The sequence below is a fragment of the Ambystoma mexicanum genome, chromosome 4p, assembly GCF_040938575.1.
Source record: "Ambystoma mexicanum isolate Mex_15411 chromosome 4p, UKY_AmexF1_1, whole genome shotgun sequence".
In the NCBI taxonomy this organism is placed as follows: Eukaryota; Metazoa; Chordata; class Amphibia; order Caudata; family Ambystomatidae; genus Ambystoma; species Ambystoma mexicanum.
The window spans coordinates 43528142-43545485 of NC_090927.1; the positions used below are offsets into that span (position 1 = coordinate 43528142).

At 50.9% G+C, this 17344-nt stretch overlaps 1 protein-coding gene across 4 annotated transcripts in view; it reads right to left on the reverse strand.

Moving 5' to 3' along the window:
* LOC138452948 (zinc finger protein 84-like) overlaps positions 1 to 17344 on the reverse strand; it is a 156121-nt gene that overhangs the window by 39254 nt on the left and 99523 nt on the right. The window contains exon 2 of one of the 4 annotated variants that reach the window (XM_069605318.1): positions 5015 to 5149. The exons of the other annotated variants lie outside the window; for them this stretch is intronic. The gene's annotated coding sequence lies outside the window, so the exon portion shown is untranslated. The remainder of the gene's footprint in view (positions 1 to 5014; positions 5150 to 17344) is intronic. 4 annotated transcript variants of the gene reach the window in all.

Genomic DNA, 17344 nt, shown 5'->3' on the forward strand with positions numbered 1-17344 from the left:
GACCACAATGACGTCCGTCCCGTGGTTCTGGTGTATCGGGAGATCGCAGCAAGATGAATCTTGATGGACGCGTGTGCCAGTCCAGCTTTGGCCAGCGTCAGCAGGTACGGCAGAACTTGGGGAGCCGTAATCCGTAGAGGGTTAATCTTCTGTGCGTGGCACCAGACAGAGAACCTCTTCCATTTGTGTCCGTAGCATTTAAGAGTTGAGGACGCCCTGGCCTTTGCAAGAACCTCTCTGCAGTCGGCCGGTTTGTCGTATCCTCCAAACTCTAACGCTGCAGGAGCCAGGCCTGCAAGTTCAGCGATTTCGGGTCGTGGTGGAGGATGGCGCCTCCTTCCCTGGAGAGCAGATCCGCGTCCACCGGCAGCTTGATTGGCGGGGACGCTGACAAGTCCAGAAGGTCCGGGAACCATATCTGCCTCGGCCACGCAGGTGCGACGAGGATCATCCTGCACCGTGACCTCTTGAGCTGGTTGACGAGCCGGATTAGCAGTGGCAAAGGAGGGAACGCGTAGAGGAACAGGCCCTCCCAGGGGAACGAGAAAGCATCGCCCATGCTCCTCGCCTGGGGAAACCTGCTGGCGAACCTCCGGCACTTGGAGTTCGTCGCCGTCGCGAACAGGTCGATCTGGGGTGTGCCCCACCGTCGGAAGAGGCGATCCACCAGATCCTGCCGTAGTTCCCACTCGTGGCACGAGCGCAGCTCCCTGCTGAGTGAGTCGGCGATGGTGTTTTTTATCCCCGCCAGATGAAACGGCACCAGAAACATCCCTTGGGCGACTGCCCAATGCCACAGGTCCTGCGCCTCCTTGGACAGTGCTGGGGACCTGGTTCCGCCCTGTTTTCTGATGTAAAACATGGTGGTGGTGTTGTCGGTGAAGATCCTCACCACCTTGCCCTTGAGGGACGGAAGGAAAGACCTGAGGGCCCAAAACACTGCACGGAGCTCCAGGACGTTGATATGTAAGGATTTCTCCGTCGGGAGCCAAAGGCCCCTTGCGTGCAGATTTTCGGTGTGCGCTCCCCACCCTTCCAGGGAGGCATCCGTGGTCACTGTCTCCTGGTGGGCTGGGGTCTGGAAGGCCATGCCCGCCGTCAGATGCGCGCGGGTGCCCCACCACCGGATCGCTCGTCGGAAACTCTCGTCGAGTGTGATCCTTTCCTCGAAGTTGCCCGTCGTTTGGATCCAGCGCGCGTCCAGGAACTCCTGCAACGGGCGCATCCGGAGCCTGCACATGGGGATGAGGTAGATGCAGGAAGACATCATTCCGAGGAGGGACTTGATGGACCTCACCTTGGCCGCGTCGGCCACCAACATCCGCTGCACCTTTCCCAGGATGGTCCTGGTCCTCTCCTCCGACGGGGAGGCCCGAAGGGACACTGTGTTGAGCCTCGCTCCCAGAAACAGAGTGTCTTGCGCGGGTACCAGGTGGGATTTGGCGTAGTTCACGGAGAATCCCAGGTCCGTGAGAAGTTGGACGGTCCTTGCCGTCTGGACCACGGCGAGCTCCCTTGTCTTGGCTCGGATGAGCCAGTCGTCCAGGTAGGGGTAGACGTGGATCCCTTCGCGGCGGAGCTGAGCCGCCACCGGTGCGAGACACTTGGTGAACACCCTGGGTGCCGACCGTAGACCGAAGGGGAGGGCTTTGAACTGGTAATGCCGCCCTTGGACCACAAACCTGAGGAATTTTCGGTGCCCCTTCAAGATGGGAATATGGAAGTAGGCATCCTCCAAATCCAACGACGACAGGAAGTCTCCTTCCTCCAGCTGACCCAGGACGTGCTGGAGGGTGACCATCCGGAACTTTTGCGCCTTGATGAACTTGTTCAGACGTCGCAGGTCCAGGATGGGGCGCCATCCCCTCGTCTTCTTCTTCACGAGGAAGTATCTCGAGTAGACTCCGGAGCCCCGCAGCCTCTTTGGGACGAGTTCGATGGCGCCCTTCTTGAGCATCGCCTTCACCTCCAGGAGAAGTTGAGGGACGTGAAGTTCTTTCCTGGCCACGGGGGGGACGCGCGGACACTTTCTTTGAAACTCGAGCGCGTGGCCCCGGGCCAAGGCGTCCAGCACCCAACGGTCGGTGGAGATGGACTCCCACACGCTGACGAAGCTCGCCAGCCGGCCTCCCACCGGGGTGCTTCGGTGGGGGCCAGACCCCCCGGCCGGTTCAATCCTGCTTCGACGAGGCTTTAGCGCCTTGTCCTTGGCGACGACGGCGGGGTTCGCCAGGCTTGCCTCGTCCTCTGTAGGCCTCCTGAGATGACGAGCGGGCCGCTTGACGGTAGGAGGAGAAACCGCAGCCGGAACCTTTGGAGGCGCCCTTGCCTCCGCTGCTCCGAAAGGGCGTCCGTCGTTGTTGCAGAAGGGAATCGTCCACCGTTTTCCCAAACAGGTTGTTCCCATCGAAGGGCATGTCCAGGACTCTGGTCTGAACGTCTTGACGGAAGTCCGTAGCCTTGAGCCATCCACGCCGCCTAAGGCAAACGCTGTTGCCCAACTGGCGGAACCCAGTGTCGGCGATGTCCGTCGCAACGGTAATGGCGTGGTCCGAAGCCACCTCACCTTCCTGCAGGATCTCCAGGGCCTCTGCCCTCTTGTCGTCCGGCAAGAAGTCCAGCAGTTTGTACCAGAGCTCCCTGTCGTATCGGGCCACGATAGCCAAGGCGTTGGCAGCTTTAATCGTCGTGGCTGCAGACGAGATGACTCTGCGTCCCATAGCGTCCAATTTCTTTCCCTTGCCGTCCGGTGGGGAAGTCGATGTGGAGGCCGCACCCCCCCCGCTTTTTTCCTGGCCGCTGCGGAGACGACGGAGTCCGGGGTAGGCTGCGCCCGGAGGCACAGGGGGGCCGTGTCCGGGACCCGGTACTTTTTCTCGTACCGGTCTCTTCTAGCTGGCGTCGTGGACGGGTTCTTGAGGAGGGTGAGGCCCTCATCCCAAATGTCGTCCAATAGAGGCACCGCGAGGACCGTCTTCCTCTTGGCCTCGCGCCGCTGATAAAGGAAACCTTCCTTCTTCTTCTCCTCAGGGCAGAGTTGGAAAAGCTCGGATGCCCTGGCGATCATTGAGTGGAACGATCCAATCTCGTCGGGCGGAGAAGCCCTGGTGGGAGGCGACGACGGTACATCCTCGTCGTATACCTCGTCGTCCGTACCCGTCGCTGCCGTGTCAGTCCCCGTATCATCCCCTCGGGTGGACGGGGAGGAGGGCTGGAAGGGGCGCGACGGCTGAAAAGGAGGTGGAGGGTGGATCCTTCTTTTCTTGGTAGGGGGAACACCAGAAGGTCCCGGTTCTGGGTCCCCCGACGGGAGAGGTTCCGTCGGCAACGGTAGTCTCGTCCTTATCTCAGAGCATAAGGACTGTATAGCCAACAAAATGGCCGCCGAGTTGTCTCGCGGCGCTGGCAGAGGGGAATCCGACGGGCGATCAGGGGCCCCGTCGGTACCCTCGACGATGTCGTCGTCACCTGCGTCGGGATCCATCCCGACGGGCCGGTCTACTTCCACGCCGAGGCCGTGGCTTAAGACCTCGACCAGCTCCTCCTCCGAGGTTGAGGCCGAATCTACGACGACGCCCTGCCCCCCCTTTTTCTTCCCCACGGGGGATTTCACGGGGGTCCTATCGATGGGCACAAAAGAGGACTCCCTCCGAGGTGGCAGGGAGACTCTGAGCCCCGAGGTCACCACCACTGGTGTAGCCTCCACAGGCTGAGCCAGGGCCGCCGCGACAGATTCGATAGAGGGCTTGGCCGGATGGATTAAGGCCTTCACCACCTTAGGTGCGCTCACCGCCTTATCCTTGAGGGGAGGGGACACTGCCTCGCTCCCCCTCCGCCTTCGAGCTCGACCGGGGCCTCTCCAGGAGCTTCGCCGGGTGCTCGGCCTTCCTCTTACCCGACCCAGAGCGTTGGCTCGTGGTTGATGGTGCCGGGGAGGGTGCGCCCTGCCTGGCGCCCGTAGAGCCCGACCGTTCGGCGCTCCCGGTGCCAGCGGACTCGCGGTGCTTGGCCTTATGTTGGACCCCCGTCGCCGGGGCGTCCTCAAAGGTCTTAGAAGACCGCTCGGATTTCTTCCTCTTCTTCTCGCCGGACGGGCTCTTCCCTTCTAGCCAGTTGGCGAGACGTTGATGGCGGTCCTTCATGGTCCGCTCCGACATGTTGCCGCAAAACGCACAGTTCTTCTCCACGTGCGTCTTGTCCTCATGTAGGCAGTAAAGACAAAAAGAGTGTTCGTCCTCCTTGAAGGCGTTCTGCAGCTGGCATCCAGGGCAGACCCTGAACAGCTTTCCGGGCGTCGAGCTTCCCTTCTCCTGGGCCATGGCCGGGCCTGAGAAACTTCTAGAGTCCTCCAAAAGCGTAGCTCGATGAAATCTTCACCCTTGAGGGGCGCAGACGAATCCGAAACGGGTCCCCGTTGATCGGATGGAGAGTCGGTGGAGCTTGAGGCTCTTTTGACCGAAAAAACGAAGTTTTTGAGAAAAAACGTGAAAAAAATAGCACTAACGCTCGAGAGCAAAAGCACGAGGATCCCAACACATGAACGTGCGGTAAAAATCTGAAGATGGCTGCCAGAGGCGGTGCTTAGGTAGAGGGCAGTCATTGGCTGTGGTCAGTATGACGCAGAGACCAGTGATTGGTTATTACTACGAAAGACAGATCAGAAACGAAATTGATACTGGTTTTTTCTTTACCGAGGATTCCCAGCCTGACGACGGGGAATATTCATGAGCATGTGAATCCATGCCAGACCCCATGCTGGAGAAAGTGGGACAGCTGCAGCCCTATGCATGCACGCTGCAATGCATAAAGTGGGACAGCTGCAGCCCTATGCGAGTACGCTGGAATGCATAAAGTGGGACAGCTGCAGCCCTATGCGAGTACGCTGCAATGCATGAAGTGGGACAGCTGCAGCACTTCCCAGCTGAGCCAACAAATCACTAATGGGAGATCCAAGGGTCTGTTACCTAAACACATAGCCAGTACAGAAATGTCATAACAGGCTGCTAGTTCTTACCATGGCTCAAGTCGAGGGTACACGCGGGGGTACGGAGTCACCCCCCAGCTAAAATGAGAAACATTGAATATCCTATGAATGAAAGCCGTACTCAGCAGTTGGCAGATTTGTAGGTCGGACACTTCACCACTACACCTGATGAGAAATAACAAACAACTCAAGGTGAAATGTCCATTTTCGGTACTGTAAATTCTGGGGGAAAACATTTGTATTGGTACTTGTAGTTTAAAACATGCACACCTTTTAAAGTTTTTAAAAACATTATTAGAAGAAAATATCCCCTCTTGTTTTTTTGTGTGTGCTGATTTTATGAAAGGCAAATGCCATTCGTCCTGTTCAATTTGCGTGGTTATCCAAAGCCAATTTAATGAAATGTGCATACTTCACCTTGATATTATAATTTCTGGCGACGTCACATCCCATTGCGTTTGTTGATGAGTCCCCCCCACTTTAATTTTTAGCACTTGACCCCTGAGCACTTCTGCGCAGAGGATCAATAAGGGCAGAAAGAAGGTAGCATACGGAAGATCAGCGATAGGGCAGCGGTTACTTGTACGGATCTGGAGGAAGATGAGTGAAAAGGCACCGTTGCTGGAGAAGGACAACGAGGAAGGATTGGGATAACGCAGCAAGCAAGGGAAGAGTTGGGACAGTGAAAAGGATTGTGGAATGGGTCTGGATCAAGGGGGTAGGATCTGGGAGCATCGGAAATATTGGGAACATACCAGAAAGCAGCAGGAGAACACAGGCTGAGCAAAAATCAGGAAGGGAATAAAGTGAACAGTAGAATGTGTTCATATTTCCACAGAAGGTAACAGTGGACTTCTACCATGGACCTAAGACAAAATCTGAAAAGTAAATATTCTGCAGAAGCAACAGTGCATTCCAGCAAACATCTGCCAAGAAATGGATGGGTACATGGATACCACTTGCTTCCGAGACCCAAAAGAAGGCAAGAGCAGAGGAGGCTGGGAGAAAGGATGGTACAGAAGCTTAGAAACATGGGAAATGACACTTAAGTCTAGTAGTGGAGAAAGGGGAGGAAGAGAATGCGAAGGAAGGAAGCAGCAGGGAAACACAGACACAGAGTTAGTAGGAGTGAAGGAGAAGATTGGGCACCAAAGAAAGGAGAGAAAAGGGAAATAGAGGGGATGGAACAAGAGGAAAAGGAAACAAAAAAGGGACAGAACAAGAACACTAAAACTTCACAAGTAAAATTAGGAGAAAGACATTAGTAGAGAGAAGGAAGCGTGAGGAGAGGAGTAAACGGGAAGCGAAGAGAAAAAAACTGCAGCAGGGCAGTCAGAACAAGCAAGGAGAAGGAAGAAGTTAGGCAACACTGTGCTGGAGTAACGAGAAGAGAGACAAAAGCTCAACTAGGGAAGAGAGAAAGAGGGAGACAAAGGTGAAGAAGCACAAGCTGGGGTGATATGGAGGTTCAGGAGAGGAGAATAAGAACTGAAAGCATGGAGCCACAGAAGAATAACAGGCTCGAAGCTAGAAATAAGGGGGCTGAAACCCAGGGACACTTTGGTAAAGAGGCCTGGGGGATCTGGAAAGCTTAGTGGGGAAAAGGGAGTAACAAACCCCTGCAAATGAAGAGGAAATGTGGACCACATGAGAAGAGAGAGTGTTATGAAAGAAGAAATAACTGAATGCAAGAATGTGGCCAAATGGGAAGATACCCTAGCAGAGTGTCTAAGAGCAGGATGAGAAAAGTCCAAACTGCAGCAGCAGGAATCATGAGAAAAGACCAAACTGCAGCAGCAGGAATCATGAGAAAAGACCAAACTGCAGCAGCAGGAATCATGAGAAAAGACCAAACTGCAGCAGCAGGAATCATGGGAAAAGTCCAAACTGCAGCAACAGGAATCATGAGAAAAGACCAAACTGCAGCAGCAGGAATCATGAGAAAAGACCAAACTGCAGCAGCAGGAATCATGAGAAAAGACCAAGCTGCAGCAGCAGGAATCATGAGAAAAGACCAAACTGCAGCAACAGGAATCAAGGAACAGTAGTTGGAAGAAGAACCGGGACAAACAAAAGTGGCCTCAGGCCTTCTAGCCGTACTCATAAGCCCTTCATGCATCTACCAGGAGGAGCGGGAAGTGTCACACAAGTCAACAACGGAGAGAGAAAAGGACCCCCGGCTTGGATAAAACTGTTCACAAGTCAGATATCTGGAGCCATCCGGATGACAAGGTGCTCAGAGAAGTGACACTTGCGAAACCCTGATCTTGCGGGGACAACACATTTATAACAGCTGCCTACTGCCAGAGGAGGGATTGCGTGTGGTCAGTCCCTAAACCTAGGAAGAAGACCATCAGTAAGAATGGCCTGGGCATCAACCCAGGGATGAGACAAGACACTTATAAAGGCTACATATAAATTTAGTGTTGGGACCCGTCACGAAATCCAGGGAAAGACAGACAATCACTTCAACTAGACTTCCACATTTGTAACAACCGATACATGGACGCCACCTGATTTGAAACTGGGAGGAGGCCTATGCCACAGGTACCCAAAATCCTAGATAAAAGGCAGCACATTTCCGAGAGAGGCCACCATTTGTCATTACAGACCCTCTATGCAGTTGTGTATGTGTTAAAAGCAAAGCATAGGTCTAGCATCCAACGACTGTTGTGGAGAAGGCTCAGAAACCATACGGGATCAGGCAAATCTTGTTCTCCAAAGCACAATGCTTGTGCTTCCATTTAAGTTGGAGACTCTGTAGTTACTAGCCTTTCAAGGGAACGGTAGACCTGCATTGCTAGCACACTTCACTCCCCTCATGCAGGAGTGAAAATTCCATCTAGGTCTACGCAGATGAAGGGTGTGGGGGATATTAAAGACACAAGTAGAGAAACTCATTCACACGGTGGAAACCAGTGATGGAACTGATATCTACAAGACAATGGGCCCATTACAAGACAATGGGCCTCATTACAACCCTGGCAGAATGGGTTTAACGGCGCCGGTAGAGCTGCCGGTACCGTTAAACCCATTCCGCCCTATTACAAGGACCCCTTGCGGGACCCGCTCTGGACGTCTGGTCAGACCAGACGTCCTTTGCGGGTCCCGCAAGGGGACCAGGGAGCTAACAACGGGCCCCTCATTAACGGGCCCGTTGTTAGCTCCATTCCCATTGAACCCTATGGGGGCTCAAATGGGAATGGTGATGGTACAGGTTCCCTGAATGGGGAAATACCGGCCCCTCCAAAGTCGGAATGGCCCAGTATTTCCCCATTCAGGGACCACAGACTCGGACCCGAGTTTGTAGGCAGCCATGCCCTTATTAAGGGCATGGCTGCCTACAAACTCGTAATGAGGCCCAATGTCATCGCAGTGAGTTCTTCTTGATTACTTCAGAGCAAATCTTCAGTATCTTGAGAGGATCTAAGGAGTGGTGGTAGACCCCTTCTTCTAAAGGAAAAAGCCTGCATGCGATTGCACTAAAGCTAGCCTGCCTTAGTGGTCCAATCATTGTTCTCATCGGGCCGGTTGGTAAACAGGGGCCGGTCGATGCCGCTGATCACAAAATGTCATCCTAGGCCTTTTTCATATGGCGATAAACAGTGATGTCTATTTGTAGTAGGGAGCATAGCAAGGCTCCAGCAGGGGGGGGGCAAGACAGGCGTAGAAGGTTCGTGAGGCAAAGAATGCAGGTGCTGACCATAGAGAGCAAAAAAACGAGAATAGCCAACTGATGAGTGCACAGAGTTATTATATGCAAATTCAGCAGCACCCAACATGGTAGCCAGCGGGTCTGGTAGTGAAGGCATAGAAACCAGATGTACTGTTCCACAGCAGCGTGGACTCTTTCTGTTTGGCCATCTGTTTGAGTATGGTAAGAAGAGGAAAAATGTGCCTCTGTGTCTAAGGACCCAGTTAAGGCATGCCAAAAACGGGAGGTAAACTGGGTCACTCGATCAGAGACTATGATGGTAGGAAGACCAAAGAGATGAACAATGTTGTCAAAAAGGCCAATGCTGTCGCCGTAGGTATGCCTTGACAGGGTGCAAAATGGGCATTTTGATAAAAGCATCTATAATCAGCAAGATAGTAGACATCCCCTGAACAAGGGGCAATTCAAACACAAAGTGCATAGACGCCATAAACCATGGCTTGTGGGAAATGGGCATTGCCTGAAGAAGCCCCATCTGTCTACCTGGACTCCTTTTACAGTGCGTGCAGACAGCACAGATCATGAAGTAATCTACTATGTCCAGTCTCCTGGTGGGCCACCAAAACAGCACCTCTGCAGAAGTTCTAGGGTCTTTCGTTGCCCTGGATTGGACAACAAGTTTGGCATCATGCGACCAGCGCAGAGCTAACAGATGACTAACATCAGTAGGAACATATAAGCATTCTTGTACGTTTGGAGGCCCGTCGCTCACATGGGCATTCATGGCTTCCACCTCAGACAGGTGCTCCTTTACCCATTCCCTGATTTTATCCAAAAGCTGAGAAGAAATAGCACAAACGCAAACCACGAATCCTTAGGTAGAAAAGGATATTCAATCTGTGCTGGCTCAGTACCCTCTCTCCTAGTCTGGTCAGGGCATCTGCCTTGTCCAGCAAACGGCCTGGTCGGTAGGTGGGAATAAAATGAAACATTGTAAAAATCAAATGCCAACGTATCTGTTGGGCATTGGTTCACTTGGCATGGGTAAGGACCTGCAGGTTGCGCTGGTAAAAATACACTGTCACTGGATGTTTAGCACACAGCAAATGATGACACTACTTCTTGAATGCTGCCCCGATTAGGAGTAGTTCTCATTCCAAAATCATGTAATTCCTTTCACATGGAGTAAGGGTTTGCAAGTAGTATGCTGCTGGTGCAGTTGTTGTGTGGTAGGGCACCTCTCTAATAATATATCAACTAGAGCTACTGTTGAGGCGCGGTTGTCCACTATGAACAGCAAAGAAGGATCCGGATGTAGCAAAACTGAGGCGAACGTGAAAGCATCTTTTAGGGTCAGAAAGGCCTCCTGTGCTTCTGCATCCCACAAAAAAAAGTACAGAGGGATACGTCAATTGCATTAACGGGACTACAATATTGGGAAAGGAGGCTATAAAAAGTAGATAAAAATTAACAAAGCCTAAGAAGGACTGTAGTGCTTTAACAGTGGTTGGAGTCGGCCAATCTAGGACCGCCCGCACTTTATTGCTCATCTGTACTCCATGGGAAGTGAGAACAAAGACCAGAAATTCCACTGAGGTGGTATGGATGATGCATTTGTCTGCTTTGGCGAAGAAGGCATTCTCCCGTAGCCTCTAAGATTGCTGGGACATGCGTATGAGAAGCAGAATATATCAGGATATCGTCCAAGTAGACGACAACAAAGCAGTCAAGCGTGTCCCTAATAAAGCTCTGCAAACTGGAAGGGGTGTTGAAAATCCCACAAGACATCACCAAATATTCGTACAATCCATGTTTGGTTTTATATTTGGTCTTCCATTCATCGCCTTGAAGTATTCGGACCAGGTTATAGGGCGCCCTGAGGTAGAGTTTTGTGAATACAATCGACGGTCGTTAATTGATCCAATAGCTCTCAGATCAAAGGTGAGGGGTACTGGTTTTTGATAATAATGGCATTCAAAGCCCTATAACCCACACATAGCTGTAGTTCCCCGTCTTTCTTAGGCACAAACAAGATGGGTGATGCAGCAGGAGACTTAGAATGGTGTATATGACCAAGCCGCAAGGCTTTCCCATTGTAGTAAGCTGTAAGCGAGTAAAATGCACCCGTGAGGGATGGAAGCACCAGGCTCCAAATCTATTGGACAGTCATACGTCCGGTGAGGGGGCAGCTGTTCAGAATGTGCCTTATCAAACACATTGAGGAAGTCATGGTACGTATAAGGAATGTCTTGTCCCAAGTCATGTACGACCATGCTTATACTGGGAAGCCCTGACAATAAGGCCAAGCAGGGAGAACAGTTTGTTGAAAGGCTAGAACCAAGACATTGTTGCGTACTACAAAAAGGAGATGTGAAGGTTACTTTCTGGTGTATCCAATCTTTAACAGGGTTATGTTGCTTTCGCCATGGCAAAATAATGCCAAACTGCGGTGCAATAATAATTCACTATGTCCTTGAGCTGTGCTCATTAATATTGGACGGGTCTATTCAGTAACTTGACCAGAAACTAAAGGTGTGCCGTCCACTTCATGCACTGATTCAGGTGATGACTTGGCCTGCATAGGGAACCTATTGGCCTTGGAAAAAGCGGGTATCCATGTAATTAACGGTAGCCCTAGAGACAATCATCACTGGGACAACTAATTCCCAGGAATTGCCAAAACTAAACGCCATGGAAATGTAGGTATGAAAGCGGGGGTGGGTGAGGAGGTCAACAGCCAGGATTACTAGGGCTCATCCAGACAGCTCTCTCTATGGGTGAGTCTTGGCATTTCCCAGATGCTTGGTCAGTCTTTTCGGGCAAACCCAGATAAAATTACCTGTTTGACCGCAATAGAGGCATACATTGGGCAACATGCGTCTCTCCTCCACTTTGGTCAGGGCCCTCGTGTAGCCCCAATCTGCATAGGTTTGGGGTCCCCAGAACTAGAGGGAAGCCCAGTTTGACTTTTCCAGAACGCATCTCAGGTACTTTCCATTCTCCATGCTGCTTTAAAATACAGGCATCGACCTGTAAAATCAGATCCAATGGGGTGGGGAAGCACGTCCAACAAACACAGATAGTACTTTCAGCTCATCGGATTAACCATTGGTAAAAAAAATGCAGCTTTTTTTTCTATTCAGGCCACGTAGTTTCAGCTCAAAACTGATTGAAATGGGCCAAATATGTTAGTACGGATGTTTTCCCCTGGGTTAGATCCAAAATATCTAGGTCTGAGGCTTGAGCCTTATATCTGGCATCAAAGACCAGATTCATGGCTCGAAGAAGGGTACCGAAATCGTATAAGGCCAGATTGATAGCCTCCAAAAGGAGGTTAACCCAAGCTGCCGGTGTTCCTCCCAGATGTGAAAAAACAAAAGCCGCTTTTGTGGTGGTATCCGGAAATGCCTGAGGACATATAAAATGCAACCTATATTGGTTGATATACGTCCTGTATAGCTTGCAATCCCGCAAAAGTCACCTCGGAGGAGCAAAAGGAAAAGGGGCATGCATTACCAATGGTGGACCACCTGGATTAGGGGGGGGAGCAATACGGGGAAGTGCCAGGGCTCCCGCGGTGCCCCCAATCTCATCATCAGGAGGTAACGGCTGCACCAGGACCTGTACTGCATCAATGCGTTGGTGAAGGAATGCATGGGCAGGGGCAAAGCAGCCATAGGGTCAGCACCTGCCTGCATCACTAATTTGTGCAAAGAATTATGGGCTCCTGAATCTGTCACGATCCCCTGCGTCTCCCACATACCCACTGAACAAATCCAAGTGGAGGGCAGTGGCCCCCAATCACAGGCAGCCTACAAAATGTAATGATAACCCACAAGGCTAGGCGCTCAGGCGAAAAGGCAGGAACACAAAAACTAGCAGCACTAGAGGAGGAGGAAAACAGGGACACAGTTATTGAACCATCAAGAGTCAACGGTTACATGTCTTTATACTGAAATATTTTATAAAGAATGAACATATCAAATATTTTATAACGTAAAATGTTATGGAGAATGCACTACATTATTATTTGGGGGTCCCTCCCCAAACTCACGTTTCCCACCCCTAAAAACGCACCCCAAACGTTTCCCAAAAATATTTAACCCTTTACCCCACCCCCAAGTACATTCTCCATAAAATGTTTTGTTATAAAATATTCGATATATGTTCATTCTGTATATCATCTTCTATATAAAGACTGCATACTGAGTCAACAAGTTAGCAACACCACCTACTTCCTTGTTGCCCTTCCTACCCGAGTAAAGATGTTTGATGGCACGATAACCTAAGGAGAATAGCTCCTACCAGTAGAGGAAGCCCATAGGCAAGGAAGAACGCCCAACGCCAGTTTCAATTGCCAGTGGATGCAAAATATGCCCCAGGGAAATGCAGGGGCCTGACCCGAACGGCACAAGGGCGGAAAACGAAGGGTCAATCCAGAGCACAACAAATCCAAAGGCAGCACAATGGTTCAGGGTAATCCAGAGACAATCCAGAAAACAGGCGGGGTCAAATCCAACAAAAGATTCACCAGTTCCAGCAGCACCACGATAGTACAGGTCAATACAAGAAGTAATCCAAACAGCAGGCAGGGTCACAATGCAGAGAGAGCAACACGTTCAAAAGAATGCCAAATGCTACAACAAGGGGAATTCACAGGCTAAGCAGGAGAGCAGAGAGAAGGGTAAAGAAAAGGCACCAAGAGATCAGGAGAAACAAGAGCGACTCACTCACTGGAAGACAAACGGTCAGCAGCACCAGCTACTTCCTTCCAATCCTATTTATGTGCAGTGTACCAATCCTATTTATGTGCAGTGTAGAGCAGAAGATGGCTGGGCCGGGTTACGTTTGAAAGCACTGACGTCACATGCCGTGTGGCTCCCAAGAACGCTGCACCGGGTACGGCAATGAAAACCACCAGCGCTGGGACCGGGAAGGTCACTGAGCAAGGCACCAAGGAATGCGCCATCTATCCCACAGCCCAGGTTCCTCGGCCAGGACATACAGAAGACTGCAACGGCCGGTAGATCCTGACAAGGGTAGAGATCTTAACCCTTTACTGTACGAGATGCCAAGTAAGATGCAGTGGTCAGAAATAAGACTAGTGAGAAATATTTGGGGCAAGTATGTTGGACTTATTGGATGATTTAGTGCCTAGAATGTTAATAGGATTCTTGCAGTTTAACCCGCATCAAATAGTGACAATTCCCGCATTAGATTTGGTCTGGTGCTGGACGTGTGATCGTCTCCTTTTAAGCCTTTGCAGACTTGCACTTTGGAATTATTATCTTTCAAAACATTGGTTTTCGTAGCTTTTTCTCATCAGTCAGGAGGTTGGGTGATTTTGTGACTTCAGCTTGGTGCCCTCCTTATCTTCGTATCTTGCCCAAAGCTTAGGTACTGAGGCTGAAGGTTGAAGAGTCCCTGGATGTGAAAAGGGCATGCGCCTAAGCCCCTTCCACCTGTCAATCACTACTAAACTGTTGGTGCCTTCCTGTTTTGCCACCTTTATTCCAACCAGCCACTTTTCCTTTGCAGTTGGTGAGCAGGTGCAAGTGGATCTAGGTCCAAGCCCTGCCCACATTTGTACCCCTGTCTCTTCCTTTCAGCTATTAACTCTTAGATCAAGGGCTTCTCTCACCCAGGCATACAAAGTGAAGGGCAGATGAAGGAAAGGGCAATTCCTGTTTTGACCGGGAGAACCCAGGGCCCGAACCCTTGCTCAGACAAAAGGTAAGCATGCGCAAACATGCATTTTCTCCCTCTGACCCCACCATCATCAGGCAACAGCATCGTCCCTCCTCCAAGGCATGGACTCCACAATGCAACAACCTCACGCACATCAGCCTCAAGCCCATCAGCACCCCCACACTGTCCACGACACGTAAGTTGATCCTCGCCAACGTCCGCTCAACTATCACCCCTGCAACAGACATCGCCAACCTCATGACTACACACAACAATCTTCATCACCAAGACAAGGCTGACACCCACCTCTTAGACGTCCTTGTCCCCGATAGCTACAGCATCCAACACAAAGACCGGCCAAAGAAGGGAGGCGGAGGACTCATCCACAAAACCTTGTGGCCCTGAACCAGACTTGACGTCGACAACATTGGCCCCTTCGAAGTCCACTCCTGCCACGTCCCGCTCTCTTCGACGAACAGTAACCTTCCATCTCAACTACAGACCACCCAAACCCAACACCACCCACAACAGAGACTTCAAACTGGACACCATCATGTTCCACACGCACGCCAACATCATTCAAGGGGACTTCAGTCTCCCATGCAACAAGGCCACCAAACTGATGAAGGACGCTCTCCTCTGCCTTGTCAACACCCTCAGCATCACACAGCGCGAGAAAGGTAACAAACTTGACCTAATCATCACTGCACTGCATTCCCTCCATTGCAGCTCTCCTCTCCCACTTGTCTGGTCTGACCACCTAGCCATGCCTTTCAACATCCTGCATACTACCCCAGTCAAGCACTCCCAGCAGAAACCCATCAGACAAACCTTCAGGTACTTCAAGAAATTCCCAGTGGAGGCACTCACGGAAGACCTCGCCAACCTCCACCTCACATGGACTGAACACCCCCAACCAAACTGAGACTCTACTGGAAGCACTCAATGCCACCCTCTCAGCCTCCATCGACTGACAACGCACCTGCAAACCTAAACCGGCAGCACGCTGCTACACGCAAGAACTCAACCTCTCCAAAAGAGTCATCAGGAAACAAGAGAAAACGTGGCACCACTCCAGGAATGCATCGGACGTGGCACTCCTCAAGGAACTCAGAGCAACCCTCTGACAACTAATGAACACAGCCAAGGTCTCCTACTATCAGAACACCACAGCAGAAGCAGAGCCCTCTTCAAAGCAGTGAAGCATTGCGCCAACCCGCTGCCGACCCTGTCATACCACACTCCATCGAAAATATAAATACAACACTGTTCCCGGATAACACAGCGTGCCCGAGAACAGGGTTAAAAGTGCCCAAATTGCGTGGGTAATCCCACAACCCTTTCTAAATCCGGTCTGCTGATAGTTCTCCACGACCCAAGCAGATAGTAGCTCTAATAGTACGTTTGCAAATATTTTGGAGCTGCAGTCTATCATGACTAGTAACCTGTAGTTTATAGGTAGATCACATGCACCTTTCGTGTGAACTGGGATTAAGATTGAACTTTTCCAAGAAGAAGGGACTATCCCAGTTTTCGCATATTTGGTAAAATATGTATTGAAGGGGGGGGGTTCCACAGGTGCCGGTCACTCTTTAAGACCATGTAGCATAGGCAACTAGGTCTGCCTCCCCAATATGTGAGCTTACCAGTGTGTCAGACATGGAGGTTGGGTACTCAGTCATACTCGGTTCCCTTTCCCTCCAATATGTATTCTTTATGAAAAGAGCCCATTGCTCCTCTGGTATGGCAATGATCTCCTTAGTCAGATCACTCGCCCCGTAGCTGCGTACAAAGTGCCAGAATGTCTCGGTGTCATAGGTCTTAATCAGCACATTCATACATTTCCAGCCGGCATCATTTCTCGAAAATATGTACCCCCTCAACCAGTTCTTACATCGTGCCCTGGTGATTGTTATAGTTCTTCTTTTCTCACTCCCCGTTATCAGTGGGCTTCTCTTGACTTTGCGAACTATCGCATTTGGTTATTTTTTCTTATTTGCTATTCCGAGATCAAATCTGAGGCCCAGCTTATCCCGATGATTACTCTAGATGCCGATGTTCAATGGGTCCCAAAATGACCTGCAAGTTCCCCAGGTTTCCTACACATTCCCACAAATTCTCTTCCCTATGGCCGGATCGCCCCAAGCTCATGTTAAATTTCTGAATATTGACGATTGTCCAGTGCAGCCCGTTTCCCTGAGCATTAACTGTGGGATTCAGACGCGAGCTATCGCTAGATTTTCCTTGGGGCACCAGGCATTTCATATACAACATGCCATGATCGTTGGCCTTAGTGGGTCTGCTCTCCAGCTCAGGCTTTTATCTGGCCATTCTAGGATCGGTAAATATGAAGTCGATACAGCTACTGTAGACTCCATTGGTCCACGTAGTCTGATCTTCTCCATCCTTAACCATCATAGGGGCCAGCTCAAACTCTGCTAATTCTCTTGTCCATTCCCTTGACTTGGCGCTCACACTTCCCTTCTTTCCACCCCTCTTAGTTTCTCGCAGGTGCGGCAGACAATCAATATTAAAACCTCCTAAAAGATGGAGCCCCTCGGAAACTGGCAATACCAATTTCAGAAGGTATCCACCATCACTTCAACTAATTCTGCCGATGTGTCACCGCAGGCTACTAGTATGGGGACGTGGCCGCCCTCAAAATCTTTCGTACACACAGCCAGGAAGATTCCACTTGGCCTGGCAGGAAGATATGCAAAACCGTTGAGAGCCGCCCTGGCCCCAATACCCAATCTGCCTTTAGGTCACCCTCTTAAGGGGTGGGGTGGGTGAAGGACGGAATATTACTGTGTAACCATCCAAAACAAAAGGAGTACTCAACCACGTCTCTTGTTAACAGAAGCATTGCACACTCATTAGGGCTGCTAGTGACTCTGGATTATTGAGGAACAATTTATACCCCCTGTTATTCCATAATAGCAGGAAGGTAATATCATACTCCGGTAGAGGGGCTGGGGTGGTCATCCAGACCGCTGGGGTACCTGCACCCCTTTCCC